The sequence below is a fragment of the Crotalus tigris genome, unplaced genomic scaffold (assembly GCF_016545835.1).
Source record: "Crotalus tigris isolate CLP2741 ecotype Arizona unplaced genomic scaffold, ASM1654583v1 scf7180000017663.5292952, whole genome shotgun sequence".
Taxonomy (NCBI): domain Eukaryota; kingdom Metazoa; phylum Chordata; class Lepidosauria; order Squamata; family Viperidae; genus Crotalus; species Crotalus tigris.
This window is the reverse complement of record NW_024096550.1, coordinates 1,798,318-1,819,111: the sequence shown is the minus strand read 5'-3', so window position 1 is coordinate 1,819,111 and position 20,794 is coordinate 1,798,318. Positions and strand designations below refer to the sequence as shown.

Genomic DNA, 20,794 nt, shown 5'->3' with positions numbered 1-20,794 from the left:
AATATATATGCTACATTCACCAACTTACTTGATGATGATGACTTGTACTTTACTATATTCTGTTAAACTTTATGCAGCATCTGTTCAGTACTCAAGATCTCCTGGACAATATACTAATAGGTAAGCATTAGATTTTTACAACTGAATTTAATTTTCTTACAATGACAGAACTGATCAATAATTCCAGCTGAGGATTATGGAGTTTGAATCAACTAAAGGGCCAGGTTTCAGAATGATCACTATCTAATACTTCCAAAGAACAGGACAGCAGAAACATCTCTCCCTGTTTTTCTATAATATAAATGTATGTGTGGATTGAAGTGTGTGATATGTTTTCCAAATTCTCATGTACCAAAATGTTTGTAGTTATTATCAAAACCAAGGTCTTCTCTTTGCCTTTTAAAGATTTATTTTAATAATATTTTCTTTAATACCTTTAAATTATGTTTGGACTATAAAATAGAGTTTTTTTTAAAGAATATATTGTTTTTATTATCATTATTATTTCTGTAGTGAGAATGGTAGACCATCTGAAAAACATAAATTTAGGAAATGCCGACTAATAAATGTTGCCAAATTTTTTAGTTGTGAAGACCATACAGCCAGGCCTTTGGGAAATGTATTCTAATATGTATCAAAAAATATTCTTGAAGATTTTCAGACATTAAAATTATAACCTTAAGCCATAATTATTTTACTCACAGGTGGAATGTGGGTGTTTATGGTATTGACATGCTTAATCCAGCAGACTACAAATTCAGAAGACTTTTTCAATAGAAGACATTTGAATTCTGAAGGATTCATGACAATCGTAAGTTTTTTACATGAAACAAGTATATCTTCTTTTTGTGATTGTGTTCATTGCTTCTGACCTTGGCATGCCAAGAGCATCTTAAGTCTTCACCTGGAGAAGGAAGAACCTCTGAAGTATCTAGGGTGATTCTGAATCATCTAGATCACGGGTCGGCAACCTGCAGCTCCGGAGCCACATGCGGATCTTTGAGCCTTTTCCTGTGGTTCCCAGCCTCCTCTGCCATTTGCAGAGAGAGAGAGAGAGAGAGAGAGAGAGAGAGAGAGAGAGAGAGAGAGAGAGAGAGAGAGAGAGAGAGAGAGAGAGAGAGAGAGAGAGAGAGAGAGGAACTTGTGCTTCCCTCTTTCTCTCCCTCTCCCCTCTCCTCTCCCTCTCTCCCTCTCTCTCCCTCTCTCTTTTTTCTCTTTCTCTCTCTCCCTCTCTCTTTTTCTCTTTCTCTCTCTCCCTCTCTCCTTCTCTCTTTCTCTCTCCCTCCCTCTTTCTCTTTCCCTCTCTCTTTCTCTCCCTCTCTCCTCTCCCTCTCTTTCTCTCCCTCTATCTTTCCTCTCCCTCTCTCTCTCTCTCTCCTCTCTCTCTCTCCCCCTTCTCTTTTTCTCTCTCCCTCTCCCTCTCTTTAATCTTCTCCTCACCTGGCAAGCTGTTCTCCATCAAGCTGACATACATTCTTATTGGGCTGGCTCTCTCCTCCCCTTCCTGCTTCCTGCAGAGATGCAGCAAAGGAAGGAGCCCCACCCAATAAGCTTGTCAGAGAAAAGGTGTGGCCACTCTCTTTTTTACACACACATACACAGAGAGAGAGAGAGAAAGAGAGAAAGAGAGGGAGAGAGGGAGAGGAAAGAGTGAGAGGGATAGAGAGAGAAAGAGAGAGAGGAAAGAGAGAAAGAGGGAGAGGAAAGAGAGAAAGAGAGAGGGAGAGGAAAGAGAGATGGGGGACAGGAGAAAGAGAGAGAGAGAACTCATGCACAGCAGCCTCTATTTCTTTTTAATTAAACTCTTCAATCAAGCTCCCCCCCCCCATCATGCGTGCACACACACAAGTTTTGCTGCTCCCAGTGTTTTCTTTTTTTCTGGGAAACGGGTCCAAGTGGCTCTTTGGGTGTTTAAGGTTGCAGACCCCTGATCTAGATCATGGTTGTCCCAAATGTGCTTTTTCCAAAAGGCAACTGGACTGTCTTGTTTTTCTTATGAGAAGTGAGAAACAAAATATTTCAAAGAAAAAACTAAAAAAAAGTCTCATTGCCTTTTGGAAAATCATCTTTGATACAACCCATGAAGTAGAAATTCTTTGTTCTGAAGCTCTACCATTTATGATGACATTATTTTATTATAATACAACATAGCCAGAACATGTTCCATTCCACTGCCCAATAGGGATGACAAGACATAATTACAAGGTGCAGACCTATCCTAGGAGTAACTCATTGAGCAGAGCATTCATTCCACCCATCATTCTCAGAATGATAATTGATTGGCGTATCATACAAATTTTAGCAGCAAATCAACATTCAGTAAATCAACAAGATCTGCTACCACTCCCACCAAATGCTAGCCAATTGTGCTATATTCTAATCAGTCTGTTTGAGTGTTTAACATACAGATCAGGCATAGCTTTTAACTGTTCTGCATTTATAATTTCTGCATGTTTCATCTGGATTAATTTTTCCAAGACTGCTAATTCACTAAACCCAAAGATAAAACCACAAAGATATATGGATCAGAAGTCTACTCAACTTACTGAAAATAGCTGTGCACCTTAAATATTGAGTAAGAATTTATTTTATTTATAGTCCAAAATCCTCCAATATTGGGAGTATCCCAGTGAAGAATATCAAGTTCTGACTGATGATGGCTATTATCTTCAGTTAAACAGAATTCCTCATGGAAAACACTGTCCCCAACATAAAGGTAAGTCTGTAATGTAGCATTTGGATTGCATATATATTCAAGTGGTCATGAATAACTCACTCTGCCTTCTCGGGAGGGAAGTGCAAAGCTGCTTCTTGTTTTCAACTTTGACTGGAAAAGAGCTTCTTGTTAAGCCACAGATATTTGTCTTGAATATTATTTTGCCATTCTACAATGTGCAGATATTAGCAGTTATTATGATAGGTGGTTCATTCCAAGATTCTCTTGAACTTGTGGGACCAAATAAATGATAGGTTTCTCTGTAGTGAGAGCTCTGCTTCTGGTGAGCTGAGTCCAGACCCCTTCTGGCTCCTACAGGTAGAACATGTGTGGCTGGATTCAAGAGATAAGTTATGCCACTTGTCTTGTCAAGAAAGAAACTTGGTGGTCTCTCTTTTAAAGGGAACATTCCTTATTCCAGTTGTTCTTGAGACTTTCACTTAATCTACAACCTTACACTAATCTCCAACATTAGGAAAAGTTGTTAAGAAAATGTTCCCATTACAGAGGATTCCAGAGAAGTGACTGGAACAGAAATTGCATTGTTCATTCTAATGGAGATGGAAGTAATGCATCTCTCTGGTCCTGTTAGGCTCCTTGGTAGCATTCAAGACAATTAACTATGGTATCTTCCTAAACTAGTGTCAAGGGCTGGAAGTAGTAAGCATTACTTTATGGGTATTCATAAATAACTCCCACTTCAATGGGTAGTTCCAACTGGTAATCACGAAGAGAGAGCAGTCAAGCCTTGATTGCCCCAGTATGGAATATTGCAAGGCTTGATTTAAGAGTTAGTGAAACTTTGAATTGGTACTTGGAGGCTGTGGGAAGCTCAGATTAAATCTTACTGGCAATTAGAATTGCTACTTTATGGATATCCATTAACTTTGATCCTGGCAGTTGGTTTGAATGGGGTCAGGCTCATCCCGAAGAACTGGTCCATGACTTGTGCATCTTCCTAGTTCTACTTCACCCTGAAAAAAAAAGCAGATGTGAATCTTGGTGAAGAGTGTTCTCCCTGCAGCAGCTACCAGAGCATTTACAGCACTACCTGGACCAGGAAACCTTTGCAAAAGGAACTATGATCATCTGACAAACTAAATTCTAAGGTGTACATTGAGTTGCCTCTGACCACATCTTGGAAACGGCAGCTGGTAGACAATGTAGTAGCCAGATTGCTGCTGTAAGATGATGGTGATAAGGTTGTTGGACAGGATACCAGAATGATTTTGGCTCCAGGAATGATTTTAGGGAATTATACAATTACACAACTAATTTATAGCTCTGTCAATTCTCTTATGTTATTATATATTTAATATGCTCAATTGTTATTACTTTTTTTCCCCAAGTTCTTTCAGTTTCATTTTCAGTTGGGCAATTTGCAAATATTGTGAAAGAAATATCAGTGATAGATTAGTGTAGCACAATTAAGGTTTTATAGATACCTGGATCTGAAAGGGCAAACTGTGACTGACAGTGTATGTAGCTATGCACACAGAACCTATTCAGAATACATTAGATCAGCTGCATCTTTTCTAGGTTCTTGTGGCTGTCTTTGCAGATGGTATATAATCCTGGAAACATAAAACTTTGGTCTACAGTACCCTCAACAAATGTGCATAGCTCCAAGTTATATTTTGCCCTTTCAATCCAAGTCTGTACACCAGGATCACCAACTGCCAGATTACAGCCCACTACTAGGGCTTGAGCCTTTTGGAATTGGGCCACGCATCCCCACTTGCGTGACGCTTGCCTGCTGCATGCATGGAACCATCCTTCTTCCCCCTTAACTGGTCCACAAACCCCAAAAGGTTGGGGAATTCTACCCAATTGCATTGTACTGACAGAGAACATACAATAAACCCTGTATTCTTGGTTTCTTTTGCAGGGCCTCTACTGATTGCTTTATTGGTGCATGATTTTCTGTGGGAAGGGAGATGTTGGATTGCAAATCTTCCTAGCAACAGCCTGGGATTTTTTCTAGCAGATGCTGGCTATGATGTCTGGATAATAAATACCAGAGGGACCACTTGGTCTAGAAGACACAAGCAGTTTTCAATTTATCAGCAAGAATTCTGGAATTTCAGGTAAATTCCAAAGTGATTTGAAAATATTTGGTCAATTCTACTGATTTATTAGGAAAGGTTGTTCAGGATGAATATAAATTAAGAATAAATATTTACATATTATACCAACCAAATTTAAATGGATACAATAAGCATTTATTCAAAAAGCAATATCACAAAGGAGAAATACATAAAAATATATTTCCAGTGTAGTTATATTCATTAAAAATATTTTGGTTATCTTGGCAAAAATATGAATTTTGAAGGAAGAATGTAGGGAGAAAAAAATATATGCAAATTTCAATGTTTATTTCTCATGGGTTACTGAACCTTTTGAATATAAATGTGTGGTTAAATTAAGATGTTTTGATAATCAAGATATCTAGATTAGGAAAAAATGTTACATATATTTCTTGTATATGGTTATCTTGTGATATTATCAACAACTAAAATAATCTTCTAGTATTTTTCCTGTAATGAGTCATATACTACAAAGAAAGTAGACTTAAAGTCAAAAAAGGTGTCACTGAACAACAAGGAAAGGTGGACGTAGGAAACAGCAATGGGCAGAAAGAATATTTATTTTTTAAAAAGGAGTTAAACAAGTCTACTAATTCTGAGGTTGTGAATCTTTGAACTATAAGTCTAAGGTTCTCATGAAGAAACCTTAAGCTTGTGGACCAAAAGAAAAGCTAGAAAGGTAGTGATAGCAGTAGAAATAACACTTAGACTTATATACCACCCCACAGTGCTTTACAGCATTCTCTGAGCAATTTACAGTGTCAGCATATTGGTCCCAACAATCTGGGTCCTCATTTTACAGCTCTCAGAAGGATGGAAAGCTGAGTCAACTTTGAGCCTGCCAGGATCACACTCCAGGCTGTGGGCAGTTATCCTACATTATTGCATTCTAACCACTGTGCCACCAGGACTCATTCTGTTCACTTATAGGGTTGAACCAGGAAATTAATAAGTTCCCTTCTGTGAATATATTCAAAGCTACATTATCCAATCAGTTGATAATGGTTATGTTATCCGGCTTCAGCTCCCAGGCAACCAGAGACATGCTTAGATGTTGAAAATTCCATTGTTATCCTCCCTCTGCCCAGGATTTGTATAATTGTTTTTATAGTATTTTTTTTAATATGTATTTTTATAGTTTTATATTTATTGAGCTTATATCTGTTGTTTACCTGATTGTTGTATACCACCCAGTTATTTGTGATGAGATGGGCCGCTCTACCGATTATACCTTGTACAATATAATATAGCGTAGTGTAGTATAGTGAAGCACAACACAGTTCAACACAACACAATACAACACAACATAACACAACATAATACAATACAATACAATAATATAAATTCCTTAAGAGCTTTCAGCCAGGGTCTAGCTAAACCACTATCACCAATACCAAATAGATATTTTTCTGGACAAATCTACTTTGAATTATTAATTTTTTAAAATGGGGACAATTACAACATGTGTGTGGTATTTCAGATTGTATTGCCAATCAGTGAGTCCTAATCACGTACTTCGAGCTTAAGGCCCAGATATAGTAAGAGACAAGTGTGTATTTTTATGTATTTTTGTGTTACAGTTTTCATGAAATGGCAGTTTATGATATACCAGCAACAATAAATTTCATCCTACATAAAACAAAACAAGACTCTTTATATTATATTGGCCATTCCCAAGGAGCAGGAATAGGTAAGTTAAGAATATAGTCTTATTATCATTTTATAATAAAACGGTTTTTCTCTATCTACTAACGAAGGATCCAGCATTCCTTTTTCAACTGGACTGAGCAACTGAAAGAAAATATCAATGTAAATTTGTTTGTTTTTCTTCACATCAGCTTATCTCCATAATTCTGTATCTTTACTATGAAGCCTTCAAAATCATTCCTGATTAAGGGTCATTGACAGATATCCTTATGAGGATAACAAGAAAAAAGTCAAAAGAAAAGTCAGTCCACTAAAAAGAGAAGATGGCAAGGAAGCATCTTCTTTGACGCATTCTTTGCATCAGTCTTCATGCAAAAAGAAACTATAGCCCAACCTATCAAAAACATATTTGTAAAAGACAATTGTCTTTTACAAACAAAAGACAATTATAAAAATTAGAAATAAAATTTAAAATAAGAAATAAAAATTAAAATAAGCAATAAAATGGTAAGAGAACACCTGTCTGATCTTGATAAATAGAAATCACTAGGACCCGATGTATTACATCACAGAGTTCTGAAGGAGCTGGCAAATGTTATCTCAGAGCCATTGTATCCTATCTTTTAAAAAATCCTGGAGCACCGGAGAATTACCTGAGGATTGGAAAAGAGGTGATATGGTTTCAATCTTTCAAAAAGGAGAAAAAAAACCAGACCCAGGAAACTACAGACCAATCAGCCTAACATCAGCCTACTATCTGGAAAAAATAATCAAAAAAATCAAAAAACAGATGTGAACATCTAGAAAAAAATAAAGTTATAACTAGTAGCCAGCATGGGTTTGTTAAAAACAGACCATGCAAGACCAATCTTATTTCATTCTTTGACAAAGTGACTAAATTAGTAGATCAGTGAAATGCTGTAGACATAGTATATTTAGACTTCAGCAAGGCATTTGACAAAGTAGACCACAACCCACTTCTTGGTAAACTAGAAAAATGTGGGATTTTTCCGGACTCAATGAGTAATTCTTAATATACATGGAATGAAGGAAACAGTGGGGTACCACCTCAAAGTTCCGTCTTTGGCCTAGTACTCTTCAATATCTTCATAAGTGACTTAGATGAGGGAATAGAAGGGGAATTCATCAAATTTGCAGATAACACTAAGCTGGCAGGAATATCCAACATCCCAGAAGACAAGCTCAGGATCCAAAAAGTTCTTTTTTTTCTTTTTTCTTTTTTTTTTTTTTGATCCAAAAAGTTCTTGACAGACTTGAACAATGGGTCCTGCCCAACAGCATGAAATTTAATGTAGAGAAAAGCAAGGTTTTACACCTAGGCCCAGAAAACCAAAGGTACAAATACAGATTAGGCAAAACCTGGCTCAAAAACAGTAATTGTGAGAGGGACCTTGGAGTCCTAGTGGACAATCACTTAAACATGAGCCAGTAGGGTGCGACAGCAGCCAAAAAAAGCTAAAGCAATCCTTATTTGTATAAACAGAGGCATAGAATCAAGATCACATGAAGTATTAGTACTGCTTTATAAATCCTTAGTAAAACCACACCTGGAATACTGTATCCAGTTTTGGTCACCACAGTACAAAAAAGTTGTTGAGACTTTGGAAAAGGTACAAAGAAGAGCAATTAAGATGATTAAGGGCCTGGAGACAAAAACATCTAAAGAACAGTTGCAGAAATTGTGTATGGCCAGTCTAGACAAAAGAAGGACTAGTGGTGACATAATATCAGTATTCCAGTATTTGAGGGACAAAGAAGAAAGGGTCAACTTATTTTCCAAAGCACCAGAAGGCAAGAAAAGAAACAACAGATGGAAACTAATCAAGGAGAGAAGCAACCTGGAATGAAGGAGAAGATTCCTAACAGTGAGGACAATTAAGCAGTGGAATAGCTTGCCCTCAGAAGTTGTGGGTGCTTCATCACTGGAGGTTTTTAAGAAAAAATTGGACAGCCACCTGTTTGAAATGGTATAGGGTCTCCTGCTTGAGCAGAACTAGAAGACTTACAAAGTCCCTTTCATCTCTATTATGATTAATTAACTGTCATGAATTTATAATGCCATTTCAGCCAATACAGAGTGGCCCTTGATTTCATGGAAGTGCACCAAAGTACCTTACTGAGGTTGGGTCACTTTGGTTCTTCTGAGGTCAATCAACTTCGAATTTCCATTTCAATTTCTGAATATTTGTTGAGGCCAATTGTGGCACTTATAACATAGCTACACATTTAGTTAGCTCCCATAAAATACCTAAATATCAGTTTTGGGGATTTTCAATTGACAGTATTATAAGCTTGCTGGCACCATCAGAGGGGTCTTTAAGAGGCTCCTTTGCAGAGCATTTACCTAGGTCCTTTGACTCTTTTCTCCACATATCTTTTTTTACTCCTGAAACTTTTATGACTTTGGTTTTTTTATTTTTATTTTATTTTTATTTTTAATGGCTTTTCTCACATTCTCCTTCTTAGATCACTGTTATTTTTAATTCTTCTGCTGTGTGTCCCTAAGGTATGGGAGCTTTTCAGACAGTGGTAATTAAGTTGGAAACCAGTTCACAAATACTTTTCTAGGAGTAGGTGGTGCTCTTCTCAAAATAAATATGAATGTTTCCCTTGGATTGAAAAGAAGGGAAAATCATAATATTTATTTATTTATTTATTTATGAGACTTATATACCGCTTTAAGTGCAAGCACTCTCTAAGCGGTGTACACCAGTAAGCAATGTATATATATTTTACATTGCCCCCAACAATCTGGGTCCTCATTTTACCTACCTCGGAAGGATGGAAGGCTGAATCAACTTTGAGCCGGTGAGATTTGAACTGCTGACCTGCTGAACACAGTCAGCTAAAGTGGCCTGCAGTACTGCACTCTAACTGCTGTGCCACCTCGGCATATTGCTCCTCAAACTGATTTATATTTTGACTTCTTATTTGTGGGATTCTCAGTACTCTCTCAGCTTGGTGATTTTCTTGTAGACTTTTCATTACCATATTAGATAACATCAATGCAATCTTTTATCAACGCAATCTTCTTATTTAGAAGTTGACTATCCATTAGAATTCCTGCATCCAGCATAACCTACTTCTAATACATTTTGCTGAGTTTTGAGCTGAGAGAAATATGCTTTTCTTAAAATATGTTTGCAGTGTGGACAACTACTATACAAGTTTCTGACATTAATTAATTGACATTTATTCTGACTAGAGAAGAAACTTGCTTTGAGTCCTTGAAGCTTTAGTCCCTTGAAACATGGTTAAGAACTAAAGATGTTGGCAATATTGTATTCTACTACAGGAATCAAATGGATCTTAACCCCATACTGAGAATTCATAAAGAAATTCATCCAACCCTAGAAATATAAAAATTGTGGCTTTTAATTTTTGGGTGTGTGTGAGTGGGGGGAGGGAGGGAGATTTTCTCAAAAGGACAGATAAGATTCAGGCCATCACTAAAAGTAAATAGAGGAATCATGCAATCCTACAGTTTTAATCCTTCCTTTTTTGCAGGTTTGGTTGCTTTTGCAATCCAGCCCTGCCTCACTGATAGAGTGAAGCTCTTTATAAGCCTTACACCTGCTTACACTTTGGAAGGTATAACTGGGACATTTGGTGCACTTGGAAGAATTTCAGACTGACTCAGAGAAGTAGGTATTTAATTATTCTATCTGTATGCTCTAAATCTAGTTATAGGGGACTAATGCACCTCAACCTGCACACCTTGTATATCATGCTTATTGAGTACATTTGCTGCCAAAGTTTTAAAGATTAAAATTGAAAGATCACAAAAACAAGAATTTTAGTAGTAAGGGCTACCCTTGAATTTGGAAGCTGCAGCAGGTGCAGAATGCAGTAGCGCAAAATTCTGGAGATCCCTAGGGTGGCGCATGTAACATCACTATTTCGCAAACTGCATTGGTTGCTGGTTTGCAAGACTAATTCAAGCTATTAGTTATCACTTTTAACCAGTGGTGGGATTCAAATCCCCGAACAGGTTCTCTGCATGGATGCAGGCCTGGGCATCTGAGGCCTAGAACAGACTTCCAGAAGTGGCATCCCCGCACTTCTATCGGGCCATTCTAGGCCTGGGAGGCCTCCTCCAGGCCTCTGAGGCCTAGAACGGACTTCTGGAAGCGGTGTGCATTCAGCCAGTTCCCCGAACTCAACAAAATTTAGCTACCGTTTCTGCCGAACCAATGCAAACCAGTTGAATCCTATCACTACCTTTAACACCTTCATGGTGTGGAGTCAGAAACTGTCTCATCATCTCAGGTTGCCAGCATGATCATATTCCTTTTAATGTGTACAAGACAGGTAGCAGGCATTCTAGCATTTCAAAGGTCAGGGAATGTGTTAGGAGACAAAGGCAAAGGAGTGAAACTGATAGTGTTGTCTGTTTCCAACTGGAAAAGCACAATCACAGCGACACAATTTTCCACTTAGTGACTATTTCACCTAACAGTGGAGTTGCCTATCCCAGCTAGGGTCTTTAAGTGAGAACTACCTGCACATGACTTTGAGTGGCAGAATTAAAAACAAAAAAAAACATTTTTTTTCTTCCTGTTTAGAAGTAGTTTTTCCCAATTGTGTTGCAATGAAGGGCATAATTGTTCTGATTGAAATCTATAAAATCTAATGTAACAGTGTGAATTTGTAGAGATGTATGAAAATCTAGAGAAGGACTTCCAATGATAAATTTAATATGGGGAAGGCAAAATTCATGTTGGAAAAGGAGGAAGGTGCTTGGAAATAGAATATTGATGGGTCATTTTTATTTTGCAGCTTATGTGGGGCACTAAAGAATTTTCCATTTTTAGTGAGAGAGTAAAAAGAAGCATGATCTATGCATGCAGCTATCCAGGGATTGACCGACTATGCCTACAAAACATTTTCCTTACAGGGGATATAATAAGAAAAATCTAAATGTAGTAAGTAAGCTCCATTTTTATTTATACTTTCTACATAGAACAGGGGTGTCAAACTGCTGGCCCGCAGGCTGGTTGTATCATGTGGAAGCCACGCCTACCCCAGCTCTGGCAATGCAAAAACGTTGTGATATGTTGCAACATGTCACATAACAGGGCAAGTTTAATCACAGTCCACTGGAAGATTAGAATTATACTTTAACAGCAGTGTTTCTCAACCTTGATAGCTTTAAGATATGTGGACTTGAACTTTCAGAATACAAAATTGAAAAAGATTGCTTTAGCAGAATCCTAGCCTGAGCCTTTCCTGCCCCCCCCATCCAGTTTAACTCTTAATTGGGGCCCCTCTCTGGGAAAGCCTTGTGTTGCCAAAACTCCCCCTCTGATCCTCAATGGGCACATGGTGTTACACTAAGCAAAGATGGGGGGAAAACCAATCCTTAAAAATATGCCCTGTGTTTGTATTTACAATAACAAAACTATATAAATGTCTAGATGGTGTATTTATTGCAAAATTTTGACATTATAGACCAAAACTTATGGTGTTGATTGAAGGGAGCAATGAAATAACAGACAACAAAGGATGAGTTGCCTCCTTCAACCATAGTAAATATATTTTATTGGGTTCAGTGTTTGAAATTTGCATTATTTACATGCAGAAATGGAAGAGTGAATTGGATATTCTCTAAGGATATAGGAAACTTAATGGGTTTCAGAGATTGGATTTAGTGAAGAGTTATTCAAACCAACCAGTCAAGACCAAGGATCTGGTTTAGATCACTGCATCAAAGGACCTGGGTGTACTCATCTCTAATGATTTATGTTCTTAAATTCATTGTATCAGCATTGTTTTAAAAAAAGCACTACAAGTTATATATTTAATTCTACAATTTTTTTCTTTCTGGAAATATTTTATTGTTCATTACAGCTTACAAAACGTACATTAGGCCAATCCTACAATACTGTTTAACTGTCTGGAATCCTTAATGATCCTAATCAGACATTAATACACTCGAGCGGTGATACTTGTAGCAAGACTTAGGTATTGCATACAAAATTGTACATAGCAACGGTTCACCTATAACTGACTTTTTTTAGCTTTAATCTTAATCTAATGCATGTGAAACAACCACTTTAAACTTAATGTAAAGCGTTCTAAACTCGATTGTAAAATGTTCATTTTTTGTAATAGAATTGTCAAAGGCTGGAATATCTTACCTGATTCAGTTGTCTCAGCCATTAACTTTCACAGTTTTAATTCTAATTTAACTTCTGTGGATTTCACTCCATATTCAGGAGGTTCCTAAGGGGGAGTATATGTGTGCACGGGTGTGCGAGTTGTCCCTATCACATTTTGATTTTCTTATTTTGTTTGTTCAAATTTGTAATTTCTGTTTGATGAAATAAATAAATAAATAAATAGGCCCCAAACTGATTCAGAAATTCTATAACTTTTCTGCTACCAGCCATTGCAACTTCCATTCTATATACTAAGAATATTGAGAAAACTGAATGATGTAATTGGTTCTCTCCAGCCAATCAGAGTGAGGCAAAGTTAGTGAATTAGCCCTAAGTTCAGCATCATAAATTCAGAGAAAAAATATTATAAACATTTGGGGAGGCATTTTCAAAGGCATATAATAGGAAATCACTTACTCACATATTGGTCCAATAGTGTTTTTCTATTGTCTGTTGTTGTATGCAATTTATTTTTGAAAATTGAAGTATGGGAAAGTGGGGGAAACAGTTTCTTCTTCATTTCTTTGTATTTTATAACAATGTAACAATAAATAATACTTTCATATATTTCCTCAAAGAAAAAAATGTAACTTCCTTTTGTTTTTTCAGAGTCGAGCAGATGTATTTGCAGGGATTTTTCCTGATTTTACATCAGTAAAAAACATGAATCACTGGAGTCAGGTAGAGTATGATTTAAGTTTGTTCATTATTTTCAAGGCAAATCAAAATTAACAAGTTTTGGACTTCCAGTTTGCCGACGCAGCTGCCATGGACATCTGGAAGGTGAGCTCCATCTTCCACATCCAGTTTTGCATCACTGGGGGACCCTAGAAAGGGTTGAAAGTTGCCTGTATGGGTGACCAGCAAGGAAGGGATCCCCACTTGATCGCAGAAGGGCAGTAGCCCTCCAAACTTCCATTTGATCCAGGGCAGCCCTCCAAACTGTTACCATCAAGTAACTTTAAAGCAATGTGGAAGATACTGGGTGAGATCTACCTCTCTTAAATCCTAAATATCTTTTCTACCTGCATGCTTAAGTACTTTCCCCCCTGTGAAGAGGGAAGGGAGATTTTACCCCTCCCTCTAAAAACAGCAGCGACTGACTATTCAAGGGAGTTTAAAAACATTGCAAGAATAACTTGATCCTAATTGGAATTTTACTTCTTAAAGCTTGTGGACTAAAAGACTTCCTACTTTTACTGAAGATCTGGGTTTTTTATGCATAAAAAAGAAGTAAAACTGAAAAGATTATAAAAACCTCAGACCTAAAGGAAAATTTTAAATATGGGGTGATATCTTGTGGCTAAACCTGATATTACAACCTGTTATTGCGCAAAAGAGACTTGGCTGGCAACCTAGATAATAGATAAGACTTATAACCTTGAGATATCAACTGTGAAGCCCAGCTGTGTTCCATACTTACTGAAAAATATTTTTTTTACATTCTCTTAGTGCAAAGCTTTTAACTTAATACATTACTAAAAGAATATGGAGGAAGATCAGGAACAGATTCTCTTTATGCTGAAAGCAATTTACCAAACTATTCTTAAAACTACTGATGAAATGAGAGGTTGCAGAAAAGAATGGGATGTCAGCCCAGATACACGCACTCAAAGTTTTATATTTAACTAAATGGTTTGTATGGGCACAAAAGACATGATAACTAGGGTTATTTGTTTATTGGTCATGTACCGTGTATGCTGGCGTACAAGGCGACCCAGCGTATAAGATGACCCCTGTCTTTGTCGCCGAGCCGCATTCCTAGAACGTCGTCTTATACGCCGGAAACTACCAGTATTTCCGGCGTATAAGACGACTCGGCCCTATGGAAATTACATCCAGAGTCTGTATGAAGACCACTATAAATGTGTGAGCATCTTTCAAGCTGATAACATCAAGCTCACTGAAGTCAAGAAGATTACAAGTAAATACATTAAAAGTCAAGAAGATCTTAAAGTCTAAATTCAGTGGAGGAAATACAGTTAAGGCAATTAAAACCTAGGAAACACAATTCATTATATGCACAGCTGGAATAGTGGACAGTGAAGAAGATGCACTGAAGCCAGGCTTACTGACTACTGGAGAGATCAAAGTGGTCTCTGTACAAGAAAAACCAAATAAAGAACAAAAAAGAGACTTGTGAAAACAAAGTATTGCATGGCTAGTACACTGAAAATGAAATAACAGGCAAATCAGATAATAACAAGACCTGGCAATGGCCAAGAGCAGGAAAGTTGAAGAAAGAGACGAAAGAGCTAATTGTGGTTCATACGACCAAGCCTTAAGAACAAATGCATATAAAGCTAGAATTGAGAAGACAGCCATACACAGCAAGTTCCATCTCTAGAAGAAGCTGAAGAAAGAATGGGTCACCTGTTTAGCTGCTGCAAGAAGATCTCCCAGACTGACTAAAAACAACAAAATAGTAAAAAAGATGCATTGGAAGATCTGCATGACGTACCATTTGCCTGCAAGCAAGAATTGGTCGGACCATAAAATAGAGGAGGTAATAGAAAATGAAGAAGCTAAATTGCTGTGGGACTTTAGAATTCAAACCAACAGGCACCTCCCACATAATATCCCAGACTTAATGATTTTTGGTAAGAAGGAGAACAGAATTCTGAATAGTGGACATGACAATACCTGGACACAGCAGAATAGAACTGGAGAAGATAACAAAATAAAAAGATCTGCAAATAGAAATAGAACTGTGGCAAAAGAAAGCAAAAACAATGCCAATAGTAACAGATCCCAAAACAACTAGACCACCACTTTAATAACATTGGCATTGACAAAATAGCCACCAGTCAATTGCAAAAGGCAACTTTTGCAGAACAGCTTACATTCTGCAATGATGCATTTAATACTATCAAACAACATTTGCCTATCCCAGGTCCTTGGGACAAACTTGATAGGTGAATAAAAATGTCAAATCCAGTTTGAATATCTGGCTGACATTGCAACAAACCATAATAATTAGCAAATTATTAAAAAAAGAAAATTATAGAAAATCAGAAAATAATGAGAAAACTTGCTTGTTGGCAAAAATTCCATCTGCCAATTTTAAAAAAGCCACACTTCTTATATTTGTACATTTAGTTTGCTGATACATTATGACATCCTATTTTCTTGGGAAGAACTTGATGCATATGAAGGCCAACATCAGCTAAAGAAATGGGAGCTGTGATTTCACTTTTTCGGCTATATAGCTATAATCATGCAATCAAAAAAGTTAGTAATACATGGTAGTAATTAAAATGTACTAAAATGGTAGAAATCCATATGTTATTGCACTATACAAAGCTAAGTTATAAAACTAACAAAGGTGCTCTTTCATGCCTGAGTTTTTAAGCAGTTTCCCAGGTTATATGCATACTTTTGTTTTTGTTTTTTCTGGTTATTTTAAAATGTTTTTATTGCTTTTGTTTTTATTGTACAACTGCTTAGAGTCACAGTTCTGAGATATGTGGCTATATAAATTGGATAAATAAATTTGATTAAATCTAGCATATATAGACATGTATGGGCCCATCTTATCATTTGTACAATAAAAATAAATTTCCAAACTCTAGGAGGAATTTATTTCCTGAAATTCTTCTTTCACTATACTTAGTTCCCAGGTGAAAGTCTGTTCAGCACTAATCTAAGACATTCCTTATCTCCTAAAGAATTTTTATTTTTGATTTAAGATTTCACATTACATTTGGGTTGGTTCCTTTTATTAGTTTATGTGTCTAATGTTTTAAAATTTATTCTTTATGCTATTATCTTACTTAGTAAAATAAAAAATAAAATAGTAAATATTATTTTCACTGTTTACTGTTTTTGTTCTTTTAAACAACTTTGTATTTTTTTTAATAATATTCCAGATGAAAGATTTTGTGCATACTGTACATCTATATATCTACCATGTTAATATTTCTTAAAATTAAGATTTCATAATTAATTTTTAAATTGTGGATAATAGTTTCATTTCCTTTTAGATTATACGTTCTGTGGAATTTAAATATTATGACTATGGTCATAAGAACAGGGAAGTATACAACATGGTAAGAAGAAGTATGATTTTTAAAAAAAAAAATCTAATGAAATATTATTGACTTCCTATAATTTATCCAACAGCTGTGAATACTTCCAAACTAAAAATACACAATTAGTTGAAAACATGAGTTATACAAGTTTACATATGTAAACATGTAGATAAAGATCTTTGTATCCTTCTATATTTTATATTGGGGAGGGGTTGCTATCCATCTTTCTGGAAACATAATCTTCTCCTGAGTCTCACATAGGGGAAGTTTGAAGTAGGCAGAGTCCAACTTCTCAGTTTGATCTTACAGTTTTTCTGAAAAGCTGCCTCAGACCCGAGATTTGTTCTTCATTTTTGTCTCAAAACTAGTGAAAACTTTGTTCTGCTGTTTCTTCCTCTCTTGAACTCAAATGAACTATAGAGTGTTCAAGTGATAGAGACCTAAAATGGTAATGATGGATGCTTCATAATTGAAAGAGGAAAGCAAAACTATAGCAAAAGCAAACTCTGGACAAAAAAAATGTGGTGGTAGTTGACTTTCTATCCACCACTGGGCCCTCCTGACTACTTCTCCTTAGTTATAATACAGGAAGGGAAGTAAATAGGCCTTACCAAAAAACATAAGTACTAGTCATTTAACTGAACAACAGAAAAACAGAGTTGGAAGGGACCTTGGAGGTTTTCTAGTCCATCCCTGCTCAAGCAGGAAATCCTATACTAATGGAGACAAATGGTTGTTCAATCTCTTCTGAAAATCCTCTAGTTATGGAGCACTCACAATTTCTGGAGGCAAGCCATTCCATTGGTTTATTGTTCTAACTGTCAGGAAATTTCTCCTTAGTTCTAGGTTGTTTCTCTCCTTGATTAGTTTCCATCCAATGCTTCTTGTCCTGCCTTCAGGTGATTTGGAGAATAGGTTGATCCCCTCCTCTTTGTGGCAGTTCCTTAGATATTGGAACACTGCTATTTCCAGAGCAGGACTATATAATCCCTGGTTGAATGGCAACTCAAGTTTCTTGAAGGGTTTAAAGGAGAAATGGCCTATGGAAGAGAAAGGGTTGGTAAAAAATAATGTACCTGAATAGACCTCGATGAGGCCTGAGTCCAAGATTACAGTTAGAACCTGATTGATATAATCTAACAAGTCACCTGAAGTAATGAATATCCCACCCTCTTCTGCTGATGAATAGGACAGGTGGAGGCTCAGAAATAGACATCATCTGCAATTTCAGAAATAGGAAAGGTGGAGGCTCAGAAATAGACTTTCTTGGAACTTCCAAGGCTAAGATGGCTCCTTTGCTGGCAAAAAGTTTGAAAAGCTGTTAAAATGCAGTTTTTCTGTCAACTTTCAGGGGTGAAGAACAATGTTGGGTGAACATAATTGACAGTAAAATACTAGGAATGAATGTTGACCTTTTGTGGAAATTTCTAACACTTGTCTTCAGAATTATATTTTCATAATCTGTTTTACTCTAGACTGATAAGACCAAGATAAGCCCTTGATAATCAAACAATTAATCAATCACACCCACCATCAAAGAAAAAGATAAAGATGTCGTGTTTTGCTAGGAAAGCCTTCAGGTTTTCCCTTGTAAATAATTTTCCAGCCTAGTTAAACTTCAGCATCCTCAAAGAGAGCAAGACATTTTCCATGGCTCATTTTGTAACAGCATAGCACTTACTGTTTTGGTTGATGATCCTTCTCCTATCTCTGTTGTCTTGCAGTCAGATGATGGTTTCTTAATTTTAGATGTTAACTTTCTCTAAACACCTGAAATTAAGACAGCATCATCTGGCTACAAGACCATAAAAGAAAGAGATGGAAAGCTATTAATAGTTAATAACTCTTAAGCTATTAGTGACATCTTCTTGGTATTGCTGCCCTCTTGCTTTCTGGTGCCCAAATGTTGGCATTTAGTCACCTAGTCATCATAGCTTTGCTGTGATTGGCAGATAATTCTGACAGATGACTTCACTATGAGTTTAACTAGCTATCAACATTCCATGAATCCATCAGACAACTTTTCTGCACAGTGCGGAATTCCCAAATTAAATTCTTTTTTTTTCCCTTCCTTTTTTCATCCACAGACAAAACCCCCATTTTATAAAATAGAAGATGTTCATGTGCCAGTAGCCATGTGGAGTGGAGGAAAAGATATTGCTACAAAAAGAAGAAATATTGAATCATTGCTTACTCGAATCACTTATTTAGTTTTCTATACAGATATCCCTGACTGGCAACATTTTGATCCTATCTTGGGTTTGGATGGCCCACAACACTGTTATCCCGATATTGTTGAATTGATGCAAAAACACAAGCATTAATATCAGTGTTGGAGTCTCTGCAGAAAACAACATCTCAGCCACTTGCCTGTTTCTTGAAATCTTAGTACATAGCTTTCTAAATGAAGTGAGATGATTAGAAAACAAATTATACATACCTTTTACATAATTTCCAAGATTAAACATTTCATATTTTCTAGTTCATTACTTTTATGCTTGTTTGGTTTATTACTTTGCTTGATTGGTTATTTTATAAAAATTCATCTAAATCAAAGTTTTCTGAGTAGATTAGCTGATATATTATCAGTGTTCTCTATGTTTATATAGATAGTTTCTCCAAGATACCTTTGAAGAGATTTCTGATGTATCTGATTCCCCCCCCCCAAATGCTCTATTCTGCTGAACAATGTGGCTGAACAAAAACTTTTGTTGTAGGAAATAGTTTTATAGACTAGGTTTCTTTTATTTCATTATTCTAGCTAAATTGGCACTTTAAACATGTATTATACCTATAAAAATGTTCTCTTAGTCTGCTTTACTGTATTTTATTAAGAAAGGTAAAAGAGTGATCTGCCAGTATACTGTAGATGCTGGACAATATATGGCATTTTTTAAAATTCAAATTCTCTGCTATTAGAAGCTTTGCTAATATTGTTATGCTTTGTAATCTGTGAAAGTATAGTTTCATGATTAATCCTGACCCTTTTTATATTGTAGTCTATAGACTAAATATTTTTATCATTTTGTTTTCTTTCTTTCTCTATTGAGTGTTCTGCATCAATAAAACCAGAAACATCTGTGTGCAAGCAGTGTGAGAAAATGGGGCAAATTATGGAAGCAGCAATGTGCTGTTAAACATGCATTTGTACATCCACTTTGAAATCATCTACACTGGCTGAACCAGGGGTAGAATCAAGCAGGGAATTAGTCTGGAATCTTTACACAGGCACAAGAGAACAAGGTCTGATACCTCTCTTCAATTGCCGTTGAATTTAGTTTGGCCAGGTGCAAACTGCCAGCCTGGGAACATTGCCGTGAAATAGGCATTGAGCAGTAAAGTAGTTAATTTGAACTCTTCATATGTAGGTTTGTTTGTTGTACCTAACACACACAAACAAAAGAGACCAAGCTTGTGTTGTGATTTCAATGCTGCTATTTTCTCATTTTGACCAAGGTCTCCAATTCTACAGATGCTCCAGGCCTAATCTTGGGCCTTCTGATCCTTGTCACTGACTGTATTTTACCTCCCAGACGCAGATTCAAATCTAGATGCATCCAAATGAGTGCCAGAAATATACAGGTCATTCTCATAAACTCCTCCTCAATATCTCATCATTAGTCAATATTAATATTAGGAGAATATTCGGTGCTTTGGTGCTGATATTCCAGCCAGATGAATGGGTAAGTGAAAGACAGGAGGGAAACTTTCAATGGGAGCAATGACTCTACTATGGGAGTGATCCCTGTTACAAAAATTAGAGTGAAGGTCTGTTTTTTAATCAGAGTTCCAGTATGGAACCACTTCCAGTTAATCAAGCATTTGAGTTATGTTCATCATGCAGCTCAAGAAACCATGTGCTGCTCCCTTTTGATTCTCTTCAGGCAAGAAAATATAACCTGAAATGAACTCAAGAAAACTTCTTTATAAAACACAGAACAGGGATAGTTCACTAGAAGCATTCACTAGAATATTTCAAAGGTCTGTTTTCCACTAGGAATTCTAGTTCTTTTCAAGTTGTTCCTTATCATCAGCATCCACTAATGAAGATTAGGTTTCTGGAAGCTTGGTTAATGTCAGCATTTACATTCAAGCCACTTCCTTAACTCCAATATGTACATATACTGACTT

The 20,794-nt window shown here is 36.5% G+C and overlaps 1 pseudogene; it reads left to right on the top strand.

Moving 5' to 3' along the window:
* Positions 1-709: 709 nt before the first annotated feature.
* On the top strand, positions 710-19,233 carry LOC120304843 (annotated as a pseudogene).
* Positions 19,234-20,794: the final 1,561 nt, after the last annotated feature.